This window comes from Bombina bombina, chromosome 3 (genome assembly GCF_027579735.1).
Source record: "Bombina bombina isolate aBomBom1 chromosome 3, aBomBom1.pri, whole genome shotgun sequence".
Classification (NCBI taxonomy): domain Eukaryota; kingdom Metazoa; phylum Chordata; class Amphibia; order Anura; family Bombinatoridae; genus Bombina; species Bombina bombina.
In genome coordinates, this window is record NC_069501.1 from 560,896,376 (window position 1) to 560,918,222 (window position 21,847).

General features: G+C 41.2%; 1 protein-coding gene across 1 annotated transcript in view; it reads left to right on the plus strand.

Moving 5' to 3' along the window:
* HIVEP3 (HIVEP zinc finger 3) overlaps positions 1-21,847 on the plus strand; it is a 609,889-nt gene that overhangs the window by 95,050 nt on the left and 492,992 nt on the right. The window contains exon 2 of the mRNA XM_053707095.1: positions 3,374-3,436. The gene's annotated coding sequence lies outside the window, so the exon portion shown is untranslated. The remainder of the gene's footprint in view (positions 1-3,373; positions 3,437-21,847) is intronic.

Sequence of the window (21,847 nt, forward strand, 5' to 3'; positions counted from 1 at the left end):
ATTAGTTTCTGAGATTCTCGTTCCTAGACAAGCATTACCAGTTTGTGGCTCTGCCGTTTGGCCTAGCAACAGCTCCAAGAATTTTTACAAAGGTTCTCGGTGCCCTTCTGTCTGTAATCAGAGAATAGGGTATTGTGGTATTTCCTTATTTGGACGATATCTTGGTACTTGCTCAGTCTTCACATTTAGCAGAATCTCATACGAATCGACTTGTGTTGTTTCTTCAAGATCATGGTTGGAGGATCAATTTACTAAAAAGTTCATTGATTCCTCAGACAAGGGTAACCTTTTTGGGTTTCCAGATAGATTCAGTGTCCATGACTCTATCTTTGACAGACAAGAGACGTCTAAAATTGATATCAGCTTGTCGAAACCTTCAGTCACAATCATTCTCATCGGTAGCCTTATGCATGGAAATTCTAGGTCTTATGACTGCTGCATCGGACGCGTTTGCTCGTTTTCACATGCGACCTCTTCAGCTCTTTATGCTGAACCAGTGCTGCAGGGATTACACAAATATCTCAATTAATATCTTTAAAACCGATTGTACGACACTCTCTAACGTGGTGGACAGATTACCATCATTTAATTCAGGGGGCTTCTTTTGTGCTTCCGACCTGGACTGTAATCTCAACAGATGCAAGTCTTACAGGTTGGGGAGCTGTGTGGGGGTCTCTGACGGCACAAGGGGTTTGGGAATCTCAGGAGGTGAGATTACCGATCAATATTTTGGAACTCCGTGCAATTTTCAGAGCTCTTCAGTCTTGGCCTCTTCTAAAGAGAGAATCATTCATTTGTTTTCAGACAGACAATGTCACATCCGTGGCATATATCAATCATCAAGGAGGGACTCACAGCCCTATGGCTATGAAAGAAGTATCTCGAATTCTGGTTTGGGCGGAATCCAGCTCCTGTCTAATTTCTGCGGTTCATATCCCAGGTATAGACAATTGGGAAGCGGATTATCTCAGTCGCCAAACGTTGCATCCGGGCGAATGGTCTCTTCACCCAGAGGTATTTCTTCAGATTGTCCAAATGTGGGGACTTCCAGAAATAGATATGATGGGCTCTCATCTAAACAAGAAACTTCCCAGGTATCTGTCCAGATCCAGGGATCCTCAAGCGGAAGCAGTGGATGCATTGTCACTTCCTTGGAAGTATCATCCTGCTTATATCTTTCCGCCTCTAGTTCTTCTTCCAAGAGTGATCTCCAAGATTCTGAAGGAATGCTCGTTTGTTCTGCTGGTAGCTCCAGCATGGCCTCACAGGTTTTGGTATGCGGATCTTGTCCGGATGGCCTCTTGCCAACCGTGGACTCTTCCGTTAAGACCAGACCTTCTGTCGCAAGGTCCTTTTTTCCATCAGGATCTCAAATCCTTAAATTTAAAGGTATGGAGATTGGACGCTTGATTCTTAGTCAAAAAGGTTTCTCTGACTCTGTGATTAATACTATGTTACAGGCTCGTAAATCTGTATCTAGGGAGATATATTATAGAGTCTGGAAGACTTATATTTTTTGGTGTCTTTCTCATCATTTTTCCTGGCATTCTTTTAGAATTCCGAGAATTTTACAGTTTCTTCAGGATGGTTTGGATAAAGGTTTGTCTGCAAGTTCCTTGAAAGGACAAATCTCTGCTCTTTCTGTTCTTTTTCACAGAAAGATTGCTAATCTTCCTGATATTCATAGTTTTGTACAAGCTTTGGTTCGTATAAAACCTGTTATTAAGTCAATTTCTCCTCCTTGGAGTTTGAATTTGGTTCTGGGGGCTCTTCAAGCTCCTCCGTTTGAACCTATGCATTCATTGGACATTAAATTACTTTCTTGGAAAGTTTTGTTCCTTTTGGCCATCTCTTCTGCCAGAAGAGTTTCTGAATTATCTGCTCTTTCTTGTGAGTCTCCTTTTCTGATTTTTCACCAGGATAAGGCAGTGTTGCGAACTTCTTTTGAATTTTTACCTAAGGTTGTGAATTCCAACAACATTAGTAGAGAAATTGTGGTTCCTTCATTATGTCCTAATCCTAAGAATTCTAAGGAGAAATCATTGCATTCTTTGGATGTAGTTAGAGCTTTGAAATATTATGTTGAAGCCACTAAGAATTTCTGAAAGACTTCTAGTCTATTTGTTATCTTTTTCCGGTTCTAGGAAAGGTCCGAAGGCCTCTGCCATTTCTTTGGCATCTTGGTTGAAATCTTTAATTCATCATGCTTATGTCGAGTCGGGTAAAACTCAGCCTCAAAGGATTACAGCTCATTCTACTAGGTCAGTTTCTACTTCCTGGGCGTTTAGGAATGAAGCTTCGGTTGATCAGATTTGCAAAGCAGCAACTTGGTCTTCTTTGCATACTTTTACTAAATTCTACCATTTTGATGTGTTTTCTTCTTCTGAAGCTGTTTTTGGTAGAAAAGTACTTCAGGCAGCTGTTTCAGTTTGAATCTTCTGCTTATGTTTTCAGTTTTTTTCATTATAAAATTTAAACTTTATTTTGGGTGTGGATTATTTTTTCAGCGGAATTGGCTGTCTTTATTTTATCCCTCCCTCTCTAGTGACTCTTGCGTGGAAAGATCCACATCTTGGGTAGTCATTATCCCATACGTCACTAGCTCATGGACTCTTGCTAATTACATGAAAGAAAACATAATTTATGTAAGAACTTACCTGATAAATTCATTTCTTTCATATTAGCAAGAGTCCATGAGGCCCACCCTTTTTTGTGGTGGTTATGATTTTTTTGTATAAAGCACAATTATTCCAATTCCTTATATTTATGCTTTCGCACTTTTTTCTTATCACCCCACTTCTTGGCTATTCGTTAAACTGATTTGTGGGTGTGGTGAGGGGTGTATTTGTAGGCATTTTGAGGTTTGGGAAACTTTGCCCCTCCTGGTAGGAATGTATATCCCATACGTCACTAGCTCATGGACTCTTGCTAATATGAAAGAAATGAATTTATCAGGTAAGTTCTTACATAAATTATGTTTTTTTATTTCTACTCTGAATTATGAAAATAAAAATTGGGTTTATGTCCCTTTTGTTTCATATATATTTTACAACCCTTGGTGTATTTTCTCCTCTCATAAGATTCATATACCTCTAACAACAAGGCCCTCCTTCATTTAACTAAGGGCACATGTCTTTGACACCCAACTGTTATAATAAAAGAAATAAATACAAATCCAGATTGCTCTGTATTTTCAGTAATTTGATCACCAGTTATATGTTTTGTATATTAATAACTATAGTAAATAAACATTTATGTAATAGAGTTATTTGTGCCTTAAGTAGTCCCACGGCATCAATGTTTGCATGCACACTTTATACATGTACGTTAACTGTTAATACCCAATTAACATAGTCTTCTTCACTTCCTTCAGGTGAAGCATTATTTGAAGTTGAAGACACACAAAGGAACAGAGTGTCCTTTTAGCAGCTTCAAGGTAAGATATACTAGTCCTTAATTGTTTGTCACTCATATCCATTCCTATAGAGAGACATTGTGGGTTGAAATAATAGCACTTTGCTATGCACCAATCAATTAGCAGTATGTGCCTGTGATTTTCTTAGTTACACATTTATTCGTTATAAAACTGTATACTCACATATACCTTCAAATATTATATGAAAAATGTTAGGTTACTGTAAAGTAGGAGATAAGGGTATGATAGTATATCATGATGTTCCAGTCTTGTATCAGGTATAACAAAAACAATAGTGATATATTTATTGTCCCACAAAGACAAAAGACAAATTATGTCCAAATTAATTTATTTCTGAAGTGTGAACATTGCTTAACTTTTCTTAAAGGGACATTAAACCCAATTTTTTTCTTTCATGATTTAGAAAGAGCATGCCATTTTAAACAACTTTCTAATTTACTTCTATTGTCTAATTTGCTTTATTCTCTTGATATACTTTGCTGAAAAGCATATCTAGATAGGCTCAGTAACTGCTGATTGGTTGCTGCACATAGATGCCTCGTCTGATTGTCTCACCCATGTGCATTGCTATTTCTTTAACAAAGGATATATAAAGAATGAAGCAAATTAGATAATAGAAGTAAATTGGAATGTTGTTTAAAATTGTATTCTCTATCTGAATCATGAAAGAATTTTTTGGGGTTTAGTGTCCCTTTAAGTAGTTGATAACAGTACCCACAGGAAAAAGCTTCTTATTGGCACTCACTGTATGTTTTTAAATAAGAGATATGTATGATAAACTAAACATTGTAGATGTTTTTAAGTAAGGTAAAAAGAAACTCTTTAAATGTGAGCTAACTTTTAGAGTTTCAGGGGGAATAACAGTGCTATTCTAATAATTTGGTACCAGGCACTACTTGTCACTACTGTGAGGTCCCTCAAAGAAAGTAACATTTTAGCTTGTGAGCTTTTTATCTGCATGGTTCTAGGTGTGAAGGGTTCTGGGTGTGAAGGAGCAACACTTACATTACAATATGACGATCAAGAAAAGCCCCTGATTGTTTTGTGTGATTTCTCTCCATGCCGGCAAACTTTTGTTCATCAGGACCAATAGATTAACCCAATAATATGTATAAAGTACTTTGATATAAATAACCTTTAAATAGACAGTGCCACTACTTCCCTGTCACCTGAGAACACTTGTGTACCTATATATTACTTTATAGACCTAGACATTGTTCTATCTCCTTTATTCTCACTAGTACATATGTGCTGCTGAAAGAAGTATCATTATTATTATGAGATCAAATTACTAAAATCTTCCTGCATAGTTGAGTAGAACAGTTTGGAAGAATAGTAGGGCCACATGAAATACAGTGGAGGACCACAATCTTGGCTTCAGGTGGGATATGCCTGTGAAAGAAGAAAACAAGACTGGTTCACTATGTTCCAGAGTTTTAATGAACCCTTTAGTAAAAATAGGGATTAATCAAAAGTCTACTCATTCCAACAAAAACAATAAATGTAAAACACACAGGGTGTGTAACTTCCTAGCTTGGAAAATCTCCTGATAGGGCATGTAATTTTAAACCACTTTCCAATTTACTTTTATCATCAATTTTGCTTTGTTCTCTTGGTATTCGTTGTTGAAATCTAAACCTAGGTAGGCTCATATGCAATTTTATTAGACATTTTTTTTACAACTAGAGGGCATTAGTTCATGTGTGTGCCATATAGATAACATTGTGCTCACACCCTTGGAGTTACCTAGGAGTCAGCACTGATTAACCAAAAAGCTAGTCTGTAAAAAAACCTGAAATAAGGGGGCAATCTGCAGAGGCTTAGATAAAAGGAAATTACAGAGTTAAAAAGTGTATTAATATAACTGTGTTGGCCATAAAAAACTGGGGAATGGGTTATAAAGGAATAATCTATTTTTAAATAATACAAATTCTGGTCTAGACTGTCCCTTTAAGGGCTAGATAAGTAAAGTGACTATATTTCTCTTGTTAAGTGTATTCAGTCCACGGGTCATCCATTACTTATGGGATATATTCCCTTCCCAACAGGAAGTTGCAAGAGGATCACCCAAGCAGAGCTGCTATATAGCTCCTCCCCTCACATGTCATATCCAGTCATTCTCTTGTAACTCAACTAGATAGGACGTTGTGAGAGGTCTGTGGTGTTTTTTACATTTAACTAAACTAACGGCTAAGAACTCCGGATTTGCCATCCAGGCGCGCAGAGCGTTATGGCTTAAATCCTGGTCAGCTGATGTGACTTCTAAATCGCTTAATATTCCTTTCAAGGGGCAAACCTTATTCGGGCCCGGCTTGAAAGAAATTATCGCTGACATTACTGGAGGTAAGGGTCATACTCTTCCTCAGGACAGGGCCAAATCAAAGGCCAAACAGTCTAATTTTCGTGCCTTTCGAAACTTCAAGGCAGGAGCAACGTCAACTTCCTCCGCCCCAAAACAGGAAGGAACCGTTGCTCGTTACAGACAGGCCTGGAAAACTAACCAGTCCTGGAACAAGGGCAAGCAGGCCAGAAAACCTGCTACTGCCCCTAAGACAGCATGAAGGGATGGCCCCCTATCCGGAAACGGATCTAGTGGGGGGCAGACTTTCTCTCTTCGCCCAGGCGTGGGCAAGAGATGTCCAGGATCCCTGGGCGTTGGAGATCATATCTCAGGGATATCTTCTGTACTTCAAGGCTTCTCCTCCTCAAGGGAGATTTCATCTTTTAAGGTTATCAGAAAGCCAGATAAAGAAAGAGGCATTCCTACGTTGCGTACAAGACCTCCTAGTAATGGGGGTGATCCACCCAGTTCCGTGGACGGAACAAGGACAGGGGTTTTATTCAAATCTGTTCGTGGTTCCCAAGAAAGAGGGTACCTTCAGACCAATTTTGGACCTAAAGATCTTAAACAAATTCCTAAGAGTTCCATCATTCAAAATGGAAACTATTCGGACTATCCTACCCATGATCCAAGAGGGTCAGTACATGACCACAGTGGACTTAAAGGATGCCTTCCTTCACATACCGATTCACAAGGATCATCATCGGTTCCTAAGATTTGCCTTTCTAGACAGGCATTACCAATTTGTAGCTCTCCCCTTCGGGTTGGCTACGGCGCCGAGAATCTTTACAAAGGTTCTGGGCTCTCTTCTGGCGGTTCTAAGACCGCGAGGCATAGCGGTGGCTCCGTATCTAGACGACATCCTGATACAGGCGTCAAGCTTTCAAATTGCCAAGTCTCATACAGAGATAGTTCTGGCATTTCTGAGGTCGCATGGGTGGAAGGTGAACGTGGAAAAGAGTTCTCTATCACCACTCACAAGAGTCTCCTTCCTAGGGACTCTGATAGATTCTGTAGAGATGAAAATTTACCTGACGGAGGCCAGGTTATCAAAACTTTTAAATGCTTGCCGTGTCCTTCATTCCATTCCACGCCCGTCAGTGGCTCAGTGCATGGAAGTAATCGCCTTAATGGTAGCGGCAATAGACATAGTGCCATTTGCGCGCCTGCATCTCAGACCGCTGCAATTGTGCATGCTAGGTCAGTGGAATGGGGATTACTCAGATTTGTCCCCCTTACTAAATCTGGATCAAGAGACCAGAGATTCTCTTCTCTGGTGGCTATCTCGGGTCCATCTGTCCAAGGGTATGACCTTTCGCAGGCCAGATTGGACGATTGTAACAACAGATGCCAGCCTTCTAGGCTGGGGCGCAGTCTGGAATTCCCTGAAGGCTCAGGGATCGTGGACTCAGGAGGAGAAACTCCTCCCAATAAATATTCTGGAATTAAGAGCAATATTCAATGCTCTTCTAGCTTGGCCTCAGTTAGCAACACTGAGGTTCATCAGATTTCAGTCGGACAACATCACGACTGTGGCTTATATCAACCATCAAGGGGGAACCAGGAGCTCCCTAGCGATGTTAGAAGTCTCAAAGATAATTCGCTGGGCAGAGTCTCACTCTTGCCACTTTTCAGCGATCCACATCCCAGGCGTGAAGAACTGGGAGGCGGACTTTCTAAGTCGTCAGACATTTCATCCGGGGGAGTGGGAACTCCATCCGGAGGTATTTGCTCAACTGGTCCATCGTTGGGGCAAACCAGAACTGGATCTCATGGCGTCTCGCCAGAACGCCAAACTTCCTCGTTACGGATCCAGGTCCAGGGACCCGGGAGCGACGCTGATAGATGCTCTAGCAGCTCCTTGGTTCTTCAACATGGCTTATGTGTTTCCACCGTTTCCTCTGCTACCTCGACTGATTGCCAAGATCAAACAGGAGAGAGCATCGGTGATTCTGATAGCGCCTGCGTGGCCACGCAGGACCTGGTATGCAGACCTAGTGGACATGTCGTCCTGTCCACCATGGACTCTACCTTTGAGGCAAGACCTTCTAATACAAGGTCCTTTCAATCATCCAAATCTAATTTCTCTGAGACTGACTGCGTGGAGATTGAACGCTTGATCCTATCAAAGCGTGGCTTCTCCAAGTCAGTTATTGATACCTTGATACAGGCACGAAAGCCTGTTACCAGAAAAATCTACCATAAGATATGGCGTAAATACCTGTATTGGTGCGAATCCAAGAGTTACTCATGGAGTAAGGTTAGGATTCCAAGGATATTGTCCTTTCTCCAAGAGGGTTTGGAAAAAGGCTTATCAGCTAGTTCTTTAAAGGGACAGATTTCTGCTCTGTCAATTCTTTTGCACAAGCGTCTGGCAGAAGTTCCAGACGTCCAGGCCTTTTGTCAAGCCTTAGCTAGGATTAAGCCTGTGTTTAAAACTGTTGCTCCTCCGTGGAGCTTAAACTTGGTTCTTAAAGTTCTTCAAGGAGTTCCGTTTGAACCCCTTCATTCCGTTGATATTAAACTTTTATCTTGGAAAGTTCTGTTTTTGATGGCTATTTCCTCGGCTCGAAGAGTCTCGGAGTTATCCGCCTTACATTGTGATTCTCCTTATCTAATTTTCCATTCAGACAAGGTAGTTCTGCGTACTAAACCTGGGTTTTTACCTAAGGTAGTGTCTAACAGGAATATCAATCAGGAGATTGTTGTTCCGTCATTATGTCCTAATCCTTCTTCAAAGAAGGAACGACTTTTGCACAATCTGGACGTAGTCCGTGCCCTGAAATTCTATTTACAGGCAACTAAGAATTTTCATCAAACTTCTTCACTGTTTGTCGTTTACTCTGGGCAGAGGAGAGGTCAAAAAGCTTCGGCAACCTCTCTCTCCTTTTGGCTTCGTAGCATAATATGCTTAGCCTATGAGACTGCTGGACAGCAGCCCCCTGAAAGAATTACAGCTCATTCCACTAGAGCTGTGGCTTCCACCTGGGCCTTTAAGAATGAGGCCTCTGTTGAACAGATTTGCAAGGCTGCGGCTTGGTCTTCGCTTCACACTTTTTCAAAATTTTACAAATTTGACACTTTTGCTTCTTCGGAGGCTGTTTTTGGGAGAAAGGTTCTACAGGCAGTGGTTCCTCCGTTTAAGTTCCTGCCTTGTCCCTCCCATCATCCGTGTACTTAGCTTTGGTATTGGTATCCCATAAGTAATGGATGACCCTTGGACTGAATACACTTAACAAGAGAAAACATAATTTATGCTTACCTGATAAATTTATTTCTCTTGTAGTGTATTCAGTCCACGGCCCGCCCTGTCCTTTTTAAGGCAGATCTAAATTTTAATTAATACTCCAGTCACCACTGCACCCTATGGTTTCTCCTTTCTCGTCTTGTTTCGGTCGAATGACTGGATATGACATGTGAGGGGAGGAGCTATATAGCAGCTCTGCTTGGGTGATCCTCTTGCAACTTCCTGTTGGGAAGGGAATATATCCCATAAGTAATGGATGACCCGTGGACTGAATACACTACAAGAGAAATAAATTTATCAGGTAAGCATAAATGATGTTTTTTGATATACTTTGTTTCTTTTTAAAGGGGCATTACAGTGATGGTAAATCCAAGCATATAACTACAATCACTAAAAATCAAGTGGAGGCTCAGTGATCATACAGGTAAAAAAGGGTGCTAAACTCACTCTTTCTGTGCCGATGCACACAGCTAAACTCAGTGGCTCGGGACACCCACGGCACATCGATCTTCTACCAATGAGGTGTCGCTTGCACCTCTAAACCAATAGCCGTGCGTGCATACACAAACCTTTCAGTTCATACGCACGGCTATTGGTTTAGAGATGCAAACATCACCTCATTGAAGGAGACCGATGTGCCGTGGGTGGCCTGACCCGCTGAGTTTAGCTATGTGGGTTCAGTATCTCTTTAATTCCTGTAGTGTGGATGCCCCATTCTCTCCTCTGTGTATACATAGTGTCTTACACAATGGCTGTGAAATTAGTGAATTGTATAGAAAGGGGGTTCTTTGAGAATGAATATCTCCTTTATTTATATAAGAAAAATGACATGCCTTTTTATCACACCTCTACAGATATACTCCCGGTTACGAATAAAAACCATTCCTATTCTGATTAATATAATAGATAGTGAGGATTAGTGATGCCACTAAGAGTTACAACCTTCACCATCATTTTACCACTTTCTGTGGATGAACTTGTTTAGAGAAAGGTTTTTTTATTTTTACTGGACTGAAGCTCTCAGCTTAAACAACAGAAAATATCAGCACAACAGAAAAAGTGACTACTTTTAACACCACATCACATTCTTTTAACCTTATCTCCAAATATATCAGGTGCATATTAAAAAATCCATTAGCCTTTAGGTCTATACCCCTTCTACTTGTAATTACTTTTTCTTCTTAAAACGGGGAGTGTCCATAGCTGCATTCATTACTTTTGGGAAATACAGAACCTGGCCACCAGGAGGAGGCAAAGACACCCCAGCCAAAGGCTTAAATACCTCCCCCTCTTCCCTCATCCCCCAGTCATTCTTTGCCTTTCGTCACAGGAGGTTGTCAGAGAAGTGTCGGAAGATTACGGAGTAGTCTCTTATGGAGGGTAGTACGCTTCGAGATGGGACGGGAGTTTTAAGTATTCCTGTCAGCCTCTCAGTGAGAGCATGGATGAAAGTTAGAGTCCGGAGATGAAGGAAGAGTCTTTCTGCGAAACCATCCGACTCATATTAACAGCTCCACAATCATACAGCGTTGACGAGTTTCACTGCCTGCTTTCTTCACTCAAGTCCATGTCAGAAGCAACGCTACTATCTGTCAAACTTGAAGGACCGTGTTACTGTTCCACGGCATAGATTCTGGTAAGATCGTTTCATTTTACTTTTATTGTGGATGTAATGTAAATGATAGAAGTCAGGATCTCAGTGGGACGCCTTTATCTTTATGGAATCAAGGGTTAATATCTCCTGAGAGGGGTTATTGAGCAGTGGGGGACTTTAATCATGTTTGTTATGTGATTCTGTCTGCTTATGTGTAGAAATGTTGGGACTCATGGCTATTACGGAATGTACAATTTTCTTCTACAAGATACGACGAGTCCACGGATTTCATCCTTACTTGTGGGATATTATCCTCCTGCTAACAGGAAGTGGCAAAGAGCACCACAGCAGAGCTGTATATATAGCTCCTCCCTTCCCCTCCACCCCCAGTCATTCTCTTTGCCTGTGTTAGTAATAGGAAGAGGTAAAGTGAGGTGCTAGTTTTATTTTCTTCAATCAAGAAGTTTTTTATTTTAAATGGTACCGGTGTGTACTATTTCTCTTACAAGGTGTATCCAGTCCACGGATTCATCCTTACTTGTGGGATATTCTCATTCCCTACAGGAAGTGGCAAAGAGAGCACACAGCAAAGCTGTCCATATAGCTCCCCGTCAGGCTCCGCCCCCCCAGTCATTCTCTTTGCCGCTCTAACAAGTAGCATCTCCACGGGAGGGTAAAGTGAATGTGGTGTTAGATTTGTAGTTTTTATATCTTCAATCAAAACTTTGTTATTTTTAAATAGATGCATGATTAAGGACTTGTGCCCGAAACGTTGCTGACTTTTTTGTTTTGGCTCAATAAAGAAATTAATTCACTGAACTTGGTGGTGCAACTATCATCTCTTGCTATATTGACTGGGGGTATTTTGCAGTGCCCCTGTGTTTGCACACCTTGGATCCCAGGTGCTGGACTTTTGGAACTTTTTATTATTTTTAAATAGTGCCGGTTTGTGCTATTTACTCTCTAGCAGAAAGCGAAGAAGAATTCTGCTGAGAGGAAAATGATTTTAGCATGTTGTAACTAAAATCCACTGCTGTTCCCACACAGGACTGAGGAGTACAAGAAAACTTCAGTTGGGGGGAACAGTTTGCAGGCTTAACTGCTACAAGGTATGTTCAGTCATATTTGTTCTAGTCAAAACTTAGTAATGCTAGAAGACTGACAAGAATTCCCATGTGGGGAAGGTAAGCCATATTCTGAGACTCAGTATAGAAGGAAGGCTTAATTAACAGGGCTGTAAGACTGGTGGACACTTTTAAAGGGCAGTTGATTATTTTATAGAGAAAATATGATGATTTTACAAATGTTTAACACTTTTGGAGTGTTTTTGGGGTTTTATTCCACATGGCATAATTTTAGACACCTATAGAGGGTTTGCAAGGCCCCACAACTCCGGAGTGGAGAGGGAGGGGGCCTAATTTTCGCGCCTCAGTTGCGCAGTTCATATAGCAGACAGCTTCATGCAGCTTCACGTGGAGGGTCCAAAGAATACTGAAGGACTTCATAGAGGCTTATTTCTATCAAATTAATCCCCTTCATCCGTGTCCTAAAGCTTTGGTATTGGTATCCCACAAGTAAGGATGAATCCGTGGACTGGATACACCTTGTAAGAGAAAACAGAATCTATGCTTACCTGATAAATTACTTTCTCTTACAGTGTATCCAGTCCACGGCCCGCCCTGGTAATTAAGCCAGGTTACATTTTTTGTTTAAACTACAGTCACCACTGCACCCTATGGTTTCTTCTTTTTCTCCTAACTGTCGGTCGAATGACTGGGGGGGCGGAGCCTGAGGGGGAGCTATATGGATGAGAATATCCCACAAGTAAGGATGAATCCGTGGACTGGATACACCGTAAGAGAAAGTAATTTATCAGGTAAGCATAAATTCTGTTTTTCCTCAGGGAGTTATGGAAGAAGATTTCTGCCCTGAGGTTGATGATCTTAGCAGCTGTAACGAAGATCCACGCTGGTTCCCACAAGACTTCTGAAGGTAACATAAGAGACATCTTCAGTATGGAGACCGGTTTCATGCTACAAGCAGCATTAAGGTATGTGCAGCCCTTTATTTCTGAGGAGACTTGATATATCAGAACTGGCTGACATTTTTTTCCCTGTAAGGGAATAGGGTAAGCAGTAGACCTGTTATACAGAGGGGTGTTACTGAAGTCCCTTGTTTTTATTTTTCTAAGTTGACATTATAAGGGCATTATATGACACTATGGGAGAGGCAAAAGAAAAACGGTTGATAGAGTTTTTATTTTTTGCAGATAATCCAGTATGACTGGGGTGTATATTGTTCCACTTAGCTTGTGTGTAAAACCGCTTCACCATGCGGTTGTTTTTGGGCCTACTCCGGCATCGGCCATAAGGGGCGGGGCTTGATTTTGCGCGCTCAGATGCGCACTTCCTTCTAAGTAAGAAGCAGCAAGCAGTAACTCCGGTTGCTCCTGGACAGTGTATCTCTGGTCCGGAGTGTTGGCAAGGGGGGTATTTTGTGTGTAAACTGACATTAATCTGATCTAAGTTACTTTTGAGCCTTATTTCTCCCCTTACTACTGGGGTGCAGTAATTTTTGGATAAACCAACGAGTTTAAGTTCATTTTTGAGACAAATTAACGTTATTTAAGCAGTTTTGGTAAAATTGTTCACTTTTTATTTCTTAAAGGCACAGTACACGTTTTTCAAAAATTTATTTAAAGCAATAAATAAAGTGTTTAAACGACTTCTGTGGTTATTACTAGTCTGTTCAACATGTCTGACATTGAGGAATCTCATTGTTCTATGTGTTTAGAAGCTATTGTGGAACCCCCTCTTACATTGTTTACCTCTTGTACTGAAAGGGCCTTACATTGTAAAGACCATATTTTAGGTCAAGAAAGTGTGCCTAAGGATGATTCTCAGTCTGAAGAGAATCAGGATATGCCATCCAATTCTCCCCAAGTGTCACAACCTTTAATGCCCACACAAGCGACGCCAAGTACCTCTAGTGCGTCTAATTCCTTTACTCTGCAGGAGATGGCTGCAGTTATGTCAACTACCCTAACAGAGGTATTATCTAAATTACCAGTGTTGCAGGGTAAACGCAGTAGGTCAGGTATTAAAGTGAATACTGAATCCTCTGATGTTTTATTAGCTATTTCCGATGTACCCTCACAGTGTTCTGAGTTGGGGGTCAGGGAATTGCTGTCTGAGGGAGAGATTTTAGACTCAGGAAATGTGTTACCTCAGACAGATTCGGATGTTACGTCCTTTAAATTTAAGCTTGAACACCTCCGCCTGTTACTTCGGGAGGTTTTAGCGACTGTATGATTGTGACCCTATTGTGATACCACCAGAGAAATTGTGTAAGATGGACAAATATCTAGAGGTGCCTACTTACACTGATGTTTTTCCGGTTCCTAAAAGAATTTCGGAAAGTATAAAAAAGGAATGGGATAGACCAGGTATACCGTTTTCTCCTCCTAATTTTAAGAAAATGTTTCCCATATCAGACACCATTCGGGACTCGTGGCAAACGGTCCCTAAGGTAGAGGGACCTATATCTACCCTGGCTAAGTGTACAACTACAGTTGTGCTTTCAAAAACCCTATGGCTAAAAAATTAGAGGGTCTCCTAAAGAAATTATTTATTAATCAGGGTTTTCTTTTACAACCTACAGCTTGCATTGTTCCAGTAACTAATGCAGCAGCTTTTTGGTTTGAGGCTCTGGAAGAGTCTCTGAAAGTTGAGACTCCGTTAGATGCGCATAGAGCGTTGTGGCTCAAATCTTGGTCTGCTGATGTGTCATCAAAAACTAACCTTTAAAGGGAATAGCTAAAAGCTAAGACCCTTTTCGGGCCTGAATTGAAGGAAATCATTTCTGACATTACAGGAGGTAAAGGCCATGCCCTACCTCAGGATAAGTCTGTTAAGATGAGGGGTAAACCAAAATAATTTTCGTTCTTTTCGGAATTTTAAGGGAGGACCTTCTGCTTCCTCTTCCTCCACAAAGCAGGAAGGGAATTTTACCCAATCTAAGTCAGTCTGGAGACCCAACCAGAATTGGAATAAAGGTAAACAATCCAAGAAGCCCGCTGCTGCTACAACGACAGCATGAAGGGGTGGCCCCGGATATAGTAGGGGGCAGACTTTCTTTCTTGGCCCAGGCTTGGGCAAGAGATGTTCGGGACCCCTGGGCACTAGAAATAGTGACCCACGGTTGTTAATTGGAATTCAAGGATTTTCTCCCAAGAGGGAGATTTCATCTTTCAAGATTATCTGCAGACCAGATAAAAAGAGAGGCGTTCTTACGCTGTGTAAAAGACCTTTTTACCATGGGAGTAATTTGTCCCGTTCCAAAATCGGAACAGGGACAGGGGTTTTACTCAAATCTATTAGTGCTTCCCAAAAAAGAGGGAACCTTCAGACCCATCTTAGACCTCAAGTGTCTAACCAAGTTTCTCAGAGTCCCATTCTTCAAGATGGAGACTATACGAACAATTTTACCAATGATCCAGGAGGGTCAATATATGACTACCGTGGACTTGAAGGATGCTTACCTTCATATTCCTATCCACAAGGATCATCATCAGTTTCTAAGGTTTGCCTTCCTGGACAAACATTATCAGTTCGTGGCCCTTCCCTTCGGGTTGGCCACAGCACCCAGAATCTTCACAAAGGTTCTAGGGTCTCTTTTGGCGGTTCTCAGACCGCGAGGCATAGCAGTGGCGCCTTATCTGGACGATATTCTGATCCAGGCGTCAACATTTCAACTGACAAAATCTCACATGGACACAGTGTTGTCTTTCCTGAGAACTCACGGTTGGAAGGTGAACATAGAGAAAAGTTCACTTGTTCCACAGACAAGGGTTCCTTTCTTGGGAAGATCTATAATACAATGTATAAGTTTGGGAGCGCTAAAAAGCTCAAGGATTATATGGAAGAGGATAAATGAATTTAAATAAATAAAAATGTATTAAATAAAGATATATTTATTAAATATTAATTAATCCTTGCTTGTCCAAACAATTCTAGAAGTATTTCTAAAAATATATAAAAATATATAAAAAAGGGGGACGTCTCCCAAATGAATTCTCTTAAACTCAACTTGTATAAATATTGACATATAAAATCTAAGCAATTGTATATATATATATAGCATTATAAGCAGTTCAAACCTAAACGATATTACTAGTATGTTAAATCCACTTTAATTTGCACTATTATTATAGAGCGTTTCAAGATATCAGCTCAAATCTTTATAAGTTCGGATTTCAGTGCAGATTATTAAGAAGTCTTTATTCGTTGTTAACGGAGACCTCAAAGTCTGTGGTAAAAAGTCCAGCAAAAAGTATAAGTGTATACTGACCAATAGAATAAGTCTCTTGTGTTTCAAGATATTATTTATTGTACTTGACCTTACAGGCTCTTTATGATATAGGCACAGACTTACTGCGGTTCTTTTCCGGTACTCAGATGTGTTTCCCTGCTGTGTATCAGAGCCACGTTAGTACCTTGTATCCTGCTGCCGGCTTTCTTTAGATCAGCTGTGCTGACGTGCTCTCCTTCTGGTCAGCTGTGCTGACGTGTTCTCCCATATGGTTCTAGCGGGTTTTGACAAACGGCCGTTTGTGCTCCTTATGTCTCGCACTTTTTTCCAAGATCTAGATAACGAGGGACAATATTATTTTTTCTTCGTTTAAAAGTATCTTTGTAAGTCTCTGCTCACAACGCCAACGCGTTTCACCCGTTTGGTGGGCTTTATCAAGACGTTTTGAGTCTTTCTTGGGAACTCTAATAGACTCGGTAGCCATGAAAATATTTCTGACGGAGGTCAGAAAATCAAAGATTCTAAATACTTGCCGGGCACTTCAGTCCATTCCTCGGCCATCAGTGGCTCAGTGTATGGAGGTAATTGGATTAATGGCAGCGGCAATGGACATCATTCCGTTTGCTCGCTTTCATCTCAGACCGCTGCAGCTGTGCATGCTCGGACAGTGGAATGGGGATTATGCAGATTTATCTCCTCAGCTAAATCTAGATAAAGAAACCAGAGACTCTCTTCTTTGGTGGTTGTCGCCGGATCATCTGTCCCAGCGGACTTGTTTCCGCCGACCCTCGTGGGCTGGGGTACAGTCTGGAATTCCCTGAAGGCTCAGGGTGTTTGGACTCAGTTGGAGTCTCTACTTCCAATCAATATTCTGGAACTAAGAGCAATATTCAATGCGCTTCAGGCATGGCCTCAGTTGGCTTTGGCCAAATTCATCAGATTCCAGTCGGACAACATCACGACTGTGGCCTATATCAATCATCAAGGGGGAACAAGGAGTTCCTTAGCGATGAGAGAGGTATCCAAGATAATCTGTTGGGCGGAGGCCCACTCTTGTCATCTGTCAGCAATCTACATCCCAGGAGTAGAGAACTGGGAAGCAGATTTTCTAAGTCGACAGACTTTTCATCCGGGGGTGTGGGAACTCCACCTGGAGGTATTTGCCTCATTGATTCTCCGATGGGGCAGACCGGAATTGGATCTGATGGCATCTTGACAGAATGCCAAACTTCCAAGATACGGATCCAGGTTGAGGGATCCTCAGGCCGAACTGATAGATGCCTTGGCAGTGCCTTGGTTGTTCAGCCTAGCTTATGTGTTTCCACCGTTTCCTCTCCTTCCACGAGTGATTGCTCGAATCAAAAAGGAGAGAGCTTCAGTGATCCTGATAGCGCCTGCGTGGCCAGGACTTGGTATGCGGATTTAGTGGACATGTCCTCTCTGCCACCGTGGAAACTTCCTTTGAGACAGGACCTTCTCATTCAAGGTCCTTTCCAACATCCAAATCTAATTTCTCTGCAGCTGCCTGCGTGGAGATTGAACGCTTGATTTTATTGAAGCGAGGATTCTCTGATTCGGTTATCAGTACTTTGATACAGGCTAGAAAGCCTGTCACTAGAAAAATCTATCATAAGATATGGCCTAAATATCTTTATTGGTGTGAATCCAAAGGTTACTCATGGAGTAAAGTTAGGATTCTGTCTTTTCTCCAAGAAGGATTGGAGAAAGGGTTATCAGCGAGTTCCTTAAAGGGACAGGTTTCTGCGTTGTCAATTTTGTTTCACAAACGTTTGGCAGATGTGCCAGATGTTCAGTCTTTTTGTCAGGCTCTCTCTAGAATTAAGCCTGTATTTAGACCAATTTCTTCTCCCTGGAGTTTAAATTTAGTTCTGCGAGTTCTTCAAGGGGTTCCGTTTGAACCTATGCGATCCATAGATATTAAATTATTATCTTGGAAAGTTCTGTTTTTGGTTGCTATTTCTTCTGCTCGAAGAGTTTCTCAGCTTTCAGCGTTACAGTGGGATTCGCCTTATTTCATATTTCATTCTGATAAGGTGGTTTTACGTACTAAACCTGGTTTTCTTCCCTAGGTTGTTTCCAATAAGAATATTAATCAGGAAATTGTTGTTCCTTCCTTGTGTCCTAAGCCTTCTTCTAAGAAGGAGCGTCTGTTACATAATCTGGACGTAGTCCGTGCCTTAAAGTTTTACTTACAGGCAACTAAGGATTTCCGTCAATCATCTTCATTATTCATTGTTAATTCTGGAAAGCGTAGGGGTCAGAAAGCTACGGCTACCTCTCTTTCTTTTTGGCTGAGAAGTATCATCCGCCTGGCATATGAGACTGCTGGACAGCAGCCTCCTGAAAGAATTACGGCTCATTCTACTAGGACTGTGCATCTGTTGAACGATGCATCTGTTGAACAGATTTGTAAGGCTGCGACTTGGTCGTCCCTTCATACTTTTTCCAAATTTTCCAAATTGGATACTTTTGCTTCTTCTGAGGCTGTTTTTGGGAGGAAAGTTCTTCAAGCAGTGGTGCCTTCCGTTTAGGTCTCTGTCTTGTCCCTCCCTTTCATCCGTGTCCTGTTGCTTTGGTATTGTATCCCACAAGTAAGGATGAAATCCGTGGACTCGTCTTATCTTGTAGAAGAAAAGGAAATTTATGCTTACCTGATAAATTAATTTCTTCTACGATACGACGAGTCCACGGCCCTCCCTGTCAATTTAAGACAGATTTTAGTTTTTTGTTATTTACAACTTCAGACACATCTGCACCTTTTAGCTTTTCCTTTCTCTTCCTATAACCTTCGGTCGAATGACTGGGGGTGGAGGGGAAGGGAGGAGCTATATATACAGCTCTGCTGTGGTGCTTTTTGCCACTTCCTGTTAGCAGGAGGATAATATCCCACAAGTAAGGATGAAATCTGTGGACTCGTCTTATCGTAGAAGAAATCAATTTATCAGGTAAGCATATATTTATTTTTTTTGGCTTTCTTTGGCCTACATGTCGCACCTCGTGACCTGGTGTGGTCACGTTTTCATTCTCCATTTCTGTATCATGACCGAGTGGCGGTGGAGAGGACCTGTTTCTCTACTTTTCTGGGTCATAGGAGGTGGTGAGTACCCCAGTCATTGGGGGAGTGAGGTGCCAGTTATTGTTGTCCAAATTTGTCGGTTTAAGATATGGAAAATTCTGATTTTTCTGAGGAGGATTTCTCCGTCTCAGATTCTGTTTCCTGCTTAAATTGTATGGAGGCCTGGGTAATCCAGCCCCAATCATTTATGTTCCGTATGCAGTAATAGAATGCTCTCTTCTCCCTCTTGGGAGAGATTGGAGACCGCTGAACTGTCCGCCTCTGAGGATTCTGTGTCCCGTGAGGCGCGTTCCCTGGAATTTTCTGTTCCTACACACAGTGGAGGCTCCTCCATTTGTGCACTTTCGCACGTGAACCCCCAGGCAAGAAGAGAAAAAAAAATATGTTAAATAAAATATAATTTTTCAAATAGCCCCCTATTTGAAAAATTCTATTTTATTTTTAACCCCCAAAATTTTTATGCAGTTTTTTAAGAAAAAAAAATTTTTTTTTTTGTGTATTATTGTATGTAAATCCTCACCGCACGTGCGGTAGAGAGCCCTATGCCTGTCACAGTGATCTATTGTATTCACTGTGCAGGCATCGCTCCTCCCAGCTCCATCCCTATAGAGGCTTAATAGCACAGGCTGAACTGTGCGAGTGGGACTTTCAGCCTGTGCTCTGCCTCTGTGTGATACGCTGAGTGCGCATACGTCATGGCCACGAGGCTCCTCCCCCTCAACGGCACGAAAATCTCATTGTGGAGATAGCCGTTGAGCGGAGAGGAGCTATCATTACTATCTTCTTACAGCGCCCTGGCCTATACCTATGGGACAGGAGCAAGCAATAAGTGTGTAGCTACTGTGACAGAGCAGCGTGAGGTATAGATGACTATGTGGGATAAGGGCAGGGGTAAGTGTGTGTCCATATGCTTGATCCAGGATATTGGCTGTAAGAGTGGTAGATGACACTACATGTTTGACTGTGAGGTATAAGTAAGTGGGGATTTACCAACTTGTTTAACACAAAACCTTACATGTGTCTCTGTTGGTAAGACATGTTTATGGTTTCAGAACAACAGTATTTGCTTGTTGTTACATTAGCATGACTGGCACTGTTTTATTTAATGATTGTTTGTAGTTGTTTAGCAAAACAAAGGTAGTGATGAGTAACATAACATTTCTGCTCTTTCATGCTGCTGTGTGATCGTGTTATGTCCTCCAATCTATTTGTATCTCTCTGGTTTAGGTCACATGAACTGTAATGACAACAGAGTTTTGCAATGTAGCAACAGGGTCTGATTTATTAACATTTCTGTATGAACTATGAGTTCTGTATATGACAAATATGCAATAGATTTTTTTCCCCCATACAAAGTGCTGCACTTTTTATATTGGATGGTTATTTTAATCTTTTGATATGGTTTAAGTACCCACATAAGTGTATGTATGTATGTGTGTATATATATATATATATATATATATATATATATATATATATATATATATTTCTCTTGTTAAGTGTATCCAGTCCACGGATCATCCATTACTTGTTGGATATTCTCCTTCCCAACAGGAAGTTGCAAGAGGATCACCCACAGCAGAGCTGCTATATAGCTCCTCCCCTCACTGCCATACCCAATCATTCTCTTGCAACTCTCAACTAAGATGGAGGTCGTAAGAAGACTGTGGTGTTTTATACTTAGTTTATTTCTTCAATCAAAAGTTTGTTATTTTTAAATGGTACCGGAGTGTACTGTTTATCTCAGGCAGTATTTAGAAGAAGAATCTGCCTGCGTTTTCTATGATCTTAGCAGAAGTAACTAAGATCCTTTGCTGTTCTCACATATTCTGAGGAGTGAGGTAACTTCAGAGGGGGAATAACGTGCAGGTTTTCCTGTAATAAGGTATGTGCAGTTAAAATATTTTTCTAGGGATGGAATTTGCTAGAAAATGCTGCTGATACCGAAGTAATGTAAGTAAAGCCTTAAATGCAGTGATAGCGACTGGTATCAGGCTTATTAACAGAGATACATACTCTTATAAAAGTGTATTTTAAAACGTTTGCTGGCATGTTTAATCGTTTTTTACATATGTTAGTGATAAAACTTTTTGGGGCCTAGTTTTTTCCACATGGCTGGCTTGAATTTTGCCTAGAAACAGTTCCCTGAGGCTTCCCACTGTTGTAATATGAGTGGGAGGGGCCTATTTTGGAGTTTTTTTGCACAGAAAAAATTACAGACACAGACATCCAGCTTCTTCCTGCATGATCCAGGACTTCTCTGAAGGGCTCAAAAGACTTCAAAAGTCGTATTGAGGGAGGTAAAAAGCCACAGTAGAGCTGTGGCAGTTGTTGTGACTGTTTAAAAAACGTTTTTGTCATTTGTTATTCCGTTTATGGTATTAAGGGGTTAATCATCCATTTGCAAGTGGGTGCAATGCTCTGCTAACTTATTACATACACTGTAAAAATTTCGTTAGTGTAACTGCATTTTTTCACTGTTATTTCAAAATTTGGGAAAATTTGTGTTTCTTAAAGGCGCAGTAACGTTTTTTATATTGCTTGTAAACTTGTTTTAAAGTGTTTTCCAAGCTTGCTAGTCTCATTGCTAGTCTGTTTAAACATGTCTGACACAGAGGAACCTACTTGTTCATTATGTTTGAAAGCCATGGTGGAGCCCCATAGGAGAATGTGTACTAAATGTATTGATTTCACCTTAAACAGTAAAGATCAGTCTTTATCTATAAAAGAATTATCACCAGAGGGTTCTGTCGAGGGGGAAGTTATGCCGACTAACTCTCCCCACGTGTCGGAGCCTTCGCCTCCCGCTCAGGGGACGCACG